The sequence below is a fragment of the Telopea speciosissima genome, chromosome 6, assembly GCF_018873765.1.
Source record: "Telopea speciosissima isolate NSW1024214 ecotype Mountain lineage chromosome 6, Tspe_v1, whole genome shotgun sequence".
Classification (NCBI taxonomy): Eukaryota; Viridiplantae; Streptophyta; class Magnoliopsida; order Proteales; family Proteaceae; genus Telopea; species Telopea speciosissima.
In genome coordinates, this window is record NC_057921.1 from 64,568,034 (window position 1) to 64,575,368 (window position 7,335).

At 38.2% G+C, this 7,335-nt stretch overlaps 1 pseudogene; it reads right to left on the minus strand.

Annotated features, from left to right (window-relative positions):
- Nucleotides 1-6,749: 6,749 nt before the first annotated feature.
- Nucleotides 6,750-7,112, minus strand: LOC122663895 (annotated as a pseudogene).
- Nucleotides 7,113-7,335: the final 223 nt, after the last annotated feature.

Sequence of the window (7,335 nt, forward strand, 5' to 3'; positions counted from 1 at the left end):
TTAGGTAAGAGTCTTTTGGAAATAATGTTTTCAACATTATAGGAGGTGTAGATATCATTGGGAGATAAACACAGTCTATACAATCCATTGGACATAATGCAGGAACCAACTTTACTTGAATTAAAAAACAAATTCACCATACTATTTTTTATTTCAAAATAGTAACCACCAATGTCCAACACTAAAATCGAAATTAAATTTCTCCTGAAGGACGGCACATAAAAAGTGTTCTTTAAAGTCAAATTAAAACCAAAATCTAATAATAAAATGACATCTCCCACGAACTCTACATCAGAATGTCCATTGTTTCCCACGACCAGCCTTAATTCATCATTGTTTGGCCTCTGCCGGTTTATGAACCCTTGTATGATAAAAGCAACATGGTTAGTTGCACCATTATCAAGCCACTAGGAACTGGATGGGGCTTCTGATATATTAGATTCACAAACAAAAGCCAAAGAATCATTACCTGATGGCCGTTTGAGCTTGATTAACCAAGCCTTGTATTTGTCGCAGTTCTTCTTTACGTGACCCTTCTTCTTGCAAAAGAAGCAGCGATCACTCTCTTTCTTGGGTCTCAAATTGTTAGTCTGATCGGACTGTTTATTGGTAGACTTATGAGTATGATTTTTAGACTTTTTACTCTTACGGGCTTTGGAAGTAAACAGGGCAACATGCTTTTTGTCTTTCTTCAGTTTCTCGTCTTCAGACACAATCCTAGAAATTAGGTCATTAATACTCCAGACTCCATCTTAGGAAATGTAGTTGGTTTGAATGATGCCAAATTCAGAAGGTAGGGTATTTAAGGCTTGATGGACAAGTAGGGCATCTAGAAGAGGAATGTTCAAGGCCTTGAGTTTGGTTTGGTAATCAACCATCCTAATAATGTAATCCTAACACCCCTAGAACCATCATATTGCATATTAAATAGCCCTTACAGAAGTGTCACAATCTCAGCATTCAATGAAACTCTGTATCTCGTAGAAATTACATCTAGCAATTCCCTGGCAGTACACTGGTCAGGCATACCACATTTTAGGTGTTCCGATATCGACCTCTTTATGGACAGTATACTGAGTCTATTACTCTTTTGCTATGCAGCATGCACAGACGATGAACAATGTCATTTATTGGTTTACCAAAGAAGAATAGATAAGGTATATTAAGGATAATATTGAAAATTTTTAAAAAAAAACAATAAATATGATTAATGTTATCTTGGTTTAGGCATCCAAACACAATATATGAAACATTAGGCCCCTTTACTGCAATTTCACAAAACATCAAGTACCTTAGATGCCATTTACCTATTTTTTTTAAAATTGTAGTAAGGTATAGAGGGAATTTTAGTACCTTTATGTTTTCTGTTAGTTAGGTAACATTGAGTTAACTAGGTGAACAGACTCAGAAGGCTTTGAGATGAAAGGTGGTACATGAAAACGGGCCATAGTTGAGGAGGTGCCCCTATATTGCCCTTTTTTTTTTTTTTAAATATAACAAAGTATTTTATTTTACCATGTAAATAGATGATAAGTCCATTTCGAGTTCTGATCATTGGATATAGAGGAGTGAGGACATGATCTAGATTAGTTGTGTGTCAAATTTTAGAGTCTAATTGAATTAAATGCCCTCTTTTGTATTGATGCACATCCCATGTATGTCTATGCATGTGTATGACTACCTTATATATTACCATGCACTCTCCCAACTTTGAGTTGGAATAAATAAGTTATATTTAAAAAAGAAAAAACACAGCATAAAAATAAATGGCTCACATTTATCTAATGTTTTTTATAAATATCATCTTCTATTGTTTTTTGTTTTAATTATAGCAAACCAAATTAAACTTATTTAAAAAATCTGTTACTTCATCCATAATAACATCACACAAAGTACATCTATGGGCTATACCAAAACAAAAACAAAAAAAAGAGTAGATCTACGAGTGTAAGCCATAGTTTGACAGACATACAAAGCTCATTTTTAACCAAAATACTAATATCCAATTACCACATTAACGATTTAATGTCTAAAAGCATAAAAAAATAATTCCAATGATCATTTATCTTTAAATTCTTAAATCAATTGTCAATTAAAATCTTCTACAGTGCAGCAATACGTTACAGTGCAGATATAATAGCTTAACACGTGGAGATTTTTCGGTAGAACACCGACCCTAAACCAAACTACGATCACCAGTTAATATCAAGTCGTGTAATGGTCCCCCATAACACTAACACGTGGTGTAAATTCAAAACAACCAAACAACTGTTTTTGGCCGATACTAAAATAATTATCAAATCAACATTTTTTTTGGTAAAATCAAATCAACATCGGATACTAGCGAGATGTTTATCCTTGTGGGTGGAGAGATTCGCTATCAGTCCTATTTTTTAGACATAAGGTTCACAGATGTCAATATCTAACTGACACAATACCCTACAAATAATTTGGAGGTATGGGGTCAGCCTTTAGGGTGTGGGACCCACGCCTCATGAAGGGGTCAGATATTCCCACCCATCCCATCCCATGTGGGTACCTGATCCGGATTCAATAATTTGTAGGGGTAATATTCTCAATGGAATGGGACCCTCCTCCCTATTATCGAAAGCGGTATAGCATTATTACCCAAAAGCCAAAGCATTCTCTTAATTATTGAAGTTGAGACGAGTAGTTGGTTCTCGTAGTCAGTCAATAATGCCCACCAACTCTCTCTCTCTCTCTCTCTCTCTCTTCCTCTCCCTCTACAAAAAGGCTACCAATAAACCGTTTTATTGGAATTTGGCAAGAGGTGGTGGTGGACCGGTGGTTGCAGGGATACTAGAAGAGAAAACTCTAGGATCTCTCTTTCTCTCTCTCTATATCTGGCTCTATATAAAAGGCCACCGTTTCAAAGGAATTTCATAGAGGCGGTGGAGTTTGCAGGGACACTTTGAATGGAGTCAATAGTAGTAACTGTCCCGGCCGCCAGTGTAGGCGGAGGAGGAGGAGCAAAGGGACAGAAGAAGGGAGAGCAGTACAGTTACTTTGAGATGCCACTGCACTATCCGAGGTACACGAAAGCGGAGTACGAGACGATGGCGGAGTCGAAGCTTGATTGCTTGCTCTCACAGTATGGACTCCCTCTTATTGGAGATGTCCACCAGAAGCGCAACTTTGCCATTGGAACTTTCCTCTGGTCTTACTGATCGTCTGATCAGAATATCATCAGATCTTGGAGTCTTGTCGATGTGTTTCTTAAATTCCCAACCCCCCCCCCCCCTCCCCTCCCCTCCCCTTGCAGAAGTATATGCTTAGTTATGCTAAGTATTATCTTTTATTGTAGTAGAATCGGATCCAGCTTTTATGTATAGAAGATAGTTAGTAGCAGATGAATTTCCTAATCTACTCTTCTTCTCCTTTCTATGTTTTCAGTTTTTACTCTCCTTACCGCAAAAAGTAAACTTTGTTACGGCAAGGGATCGCGTTGGTATCTACACACCCAACCAATTAGAGGTAAAGAGAGGGTTCCTCTTTCCGCGATTGTGGCAAGGAGAGAGAGACAGATTTTCCAAATTTACTTTTTCTACTGATAATTTCACCTTATTATTATCCTTTTCTACATAATTAAGAAGGAAAAAAGATGTAGAGATAGAAAAAAGATTTGGGTGTGTACTTTGAAGGAAAACTTTCCAGCTCAGATTCTCAGACTGAGCCATTCTCACATGCCATAGGCGTACCTTTTTTTTGTGGTAAATGATAGGCATACTTTTGAAACCAATCTGCGGCCGTACGAGAGCCTATGCCAGAGAACCAAGGGGCATATGAGAATGGTTATAGTATAATTACGGATGTCAAAATCAGATTGAAACTGTTTATCAAAATTCAATCGAGCTGTTTAAATTGAAATTGATAGATCGTTTAGTTAAATGATCTGGTTATAGTTTTAGAAATAATATCGTTTATTTAATTGATTTGGTTCGATTTAGATCGATTAATCCAATGGTTTCAAACAGTATAATCCAATTAAAATCGATTATAACCAAATCGTCTAACCATTTAAAAACCTAACAGTTTTATTTATTTATTTTTTGATAAATAAAAAATAAAAACCTAACAAGTTGTAATTACTAAGTAATCCCGTTTCTTCATTAATGATTTCCTTTCTCAACAAAAAAAAAACACCTAATAACTTAGTAAGTAATAAGTAATAACTATTAACTAACAACTAGTGTTAGTAAATAGAATAGTAAATGTGTATAGAACCGTCTAATCAAAACCGTGTAAAATCATATAGAACCATTTAACCAAAACCATTTAAAAATAGTTTAATCTAAACCGTTTACTAAACAGTTCAGGTTTTGATTATGAGACCATTTAGTTAAACGGTCTGATTATGGTTTCTATCCTCAAACAGTTAAAACTGAACCGTTTAACTAATATCAGACCGTTTAACACCCTTAAGTACAACATTCAACGGCACGAATTCATTGACTTCATTTTTTTTTTTTTTTCTTCTCAAGCTTGGCACCATTGGATGTTCAAACTGCCAAGTGTTGATATCTCCCCCAAGCAGCTACACTACACACTTTTAGGGAATTCTAATGCCTCTACGTCTCTCTCTCCTTTTAAGGAATTCTAGCATCTCTATATTCCCCCCACCCCCAAAAAAAAAAATTTACTTTTATCTCTCTTCATCACATGAAATGGCCTTAATTATTGGCTTCATACGATATATGTATTGAGACTTCTATATAATTGAGAGTGGTCATCCTAGTGCTTGAATATGTTAAATTATCCAACCTTATTAAAATCTAAAGTATCAAGTGGAGAGATCCTAGTGATATATGAAATCATTCAAGATCCTAGACTCTCTATTGGAGACCACCTCTAACAATTATTCCTGAGTCACTAGTGGATTTGTGACGTTGGTAAGCTCCTCCTTTTTTCTTGGGGGGAGGAAGCTCGGCTAGAAGTAGGACTTCACCCATGGTGAAGGAATTCCCTACCTTCATTGCCGTTGGATGGGCTCCTAAGGGCACAAATGACTTCATACAATATGAAGTGAGGGAGGTACTTATGACCTAAGATTTCCTTTATACCATGGGTGAACAAAAACTTTCTCCAAAGGAGATACCAATAATGTGATCAAAATAACCCCAAGGGATTTGGTCCATTGATGATTTTGTAGTGGGTAGAGTGCCTCACGAAGCGTCTTACTTGGTGTCAAATCCTTTTGGTACCAACTTTTGGGCTACTCATCCTCTTTGGAGTGGAAACGGCATGTGAGGCCCGAATGGAATCATACCCACTGTCACAAAGGATGTTGTTATTGCTCTCTCGAGTCTCATCAAAGTGGACTTGGCTCCTGTCCTGCAGTGGCGGGAGCCGAAGCGTCCAGCACCACCCTGCAATTGCTCCACGTGGCAATGTCCTAATCTAACGACATTATTAGATTTGATCCATTATTTTAATCCAGCCCTTCCATGTACGTACCTCTCTCACCCGCCCAGATCCCATTAAACCCGACCCGGTATATTTCGAGAGGGTCCCCATTTCGTCTCTTCGTTTTGCTTGAGCAATGACAAACCCTTGGGAGCTCTCACTATCTCCACTGGTTGAACAGAGAATGGCGAACGGCGAAAGGCGACAAAGCGTCCAACGACCGGCGACGAAAAGTAATGTGACTCTCCCCTCTTCTTCTCTCTCCTTTTCTCTTTCTCTCGGATTTGGCTCATTTTCGTTCCTGAAACCCTAATGAGGGTGCTATTAATTTTCAGTGGAAGTTTGTGTGTGTTTCTATGTTTCCTTGACATCCCTTGTTGAAGTTAGAGATTTAAACCGATGGAAAACAGCCAAGCATCATATCCATCACTCTGTTCACAGAGATCCGCAGGTTCAGGCAACTCTCCTACACCCTTGATTGCCCTCTACTTGGGATAATAGTGGGTAGGGTGGGTCCTCCTAATTTGCTGGTGTAGTTGTGAATCACTGAATTGATGAAATCGGAAAAGTGGAATGGCAAACAGAGATTAAACTATGTTCCTTTGTTGAGACTTTAGAACCAGAATAGTAAGTCGAAATTGAAATTGAAATTGACAATTAAAACCAAGTTGAATAGAAAATATTCTGTTTGGTCTTGGTTTTGAAAATTTTATTCAATTTGTTTCAGTTTTGTTTTTTAGTAGTTATTCAGGAACGAAAATGAGCCAAATCCGAGAGAGAGAGAGAAGAAGAAGAAGAAGAGGGGAGGGTCACATTACCTTTTGTCACCGGTCGCCTTTCACCATTCGCCGCCGTTTGCCGTTCTTCGTTCAACCAGTGGAGATGGTGAGATCTCCCTAAGTTTGTCTTTGTTCAAACAAAACGAAGAGACAAAATAGGGACCTTTCTCTTATTTTCGATTTGGTTTTCAAAAAGTAAAATATACCGGGTCAAGTTTAATGAGATCTGGGTGGGTGAGAGAGGTCAAATAATGGATCAAATCTAATAATGCCGTTGGATTAGAATATGACCACGTGGAAGAATCGCAGGATGGTGCTAGAAGCTCCAACTCCCGCCACTGCAGGACAGGAGCCAAGTCCCATCAAAGTCCAAAGACAACTCCAAATTATTTATTTTTATTATATCGTAACATAAGAAAGACAAACTTTACATAATAGCCAACTTGGTACATAAAATATAATTACAGATCTGAAGCATGAACTAATTAAGTGCCTTATGGGTTAAATTAATTAATAACAGCTAGCTAGCGATGACCACTTGTGAACTATATTCAGCAGAAACGAAATGGAACGGAAGCTGATCAAAGCTATAAAATATAGTCATTCAGATTCAGAGGGCCAGAGGAAGGCTCCCATGGCAAACTTTCTCTTGTGTGGAAGATCCCCTATCACAGGCAGACCATACTCTCAGAGAAGGCAGTCGAGCTGCCATTCCGGCATGGTCTCATAATCGGATTTCTTGTACCTTGGATAGTGCAGTGGCATCTTGAAGCACCGGTGCTTCTCATTCCCTTGCTTCCCGTTTCCTCTGAATACCGCCGGCAGCATTGTGTAATTAGCACAACCATTGAGGTGACCTGCAACTCCATTCATCATCTTCTTCTTCTCTCTCTCTCTCTCTCTCTCTCTCTCTCTCTCTCTCTCTCTCTCTCGCTTTCTTCCTTACTTATAACTAATGAGTGCACTTGAAGGGAGGAGGGTGGGGGGTTCCCTTTTATAGATTTCATAGAGAAAAGAATGCACTCGAAGAAGAACACATCATGGAGAGCATTAGTAGCAGAAAGCGAAGCCGTTTCAATTAGACATGGTTCTTATCTTTTCTAAAATTATAGGGGAAAAGAAGGCCACAACG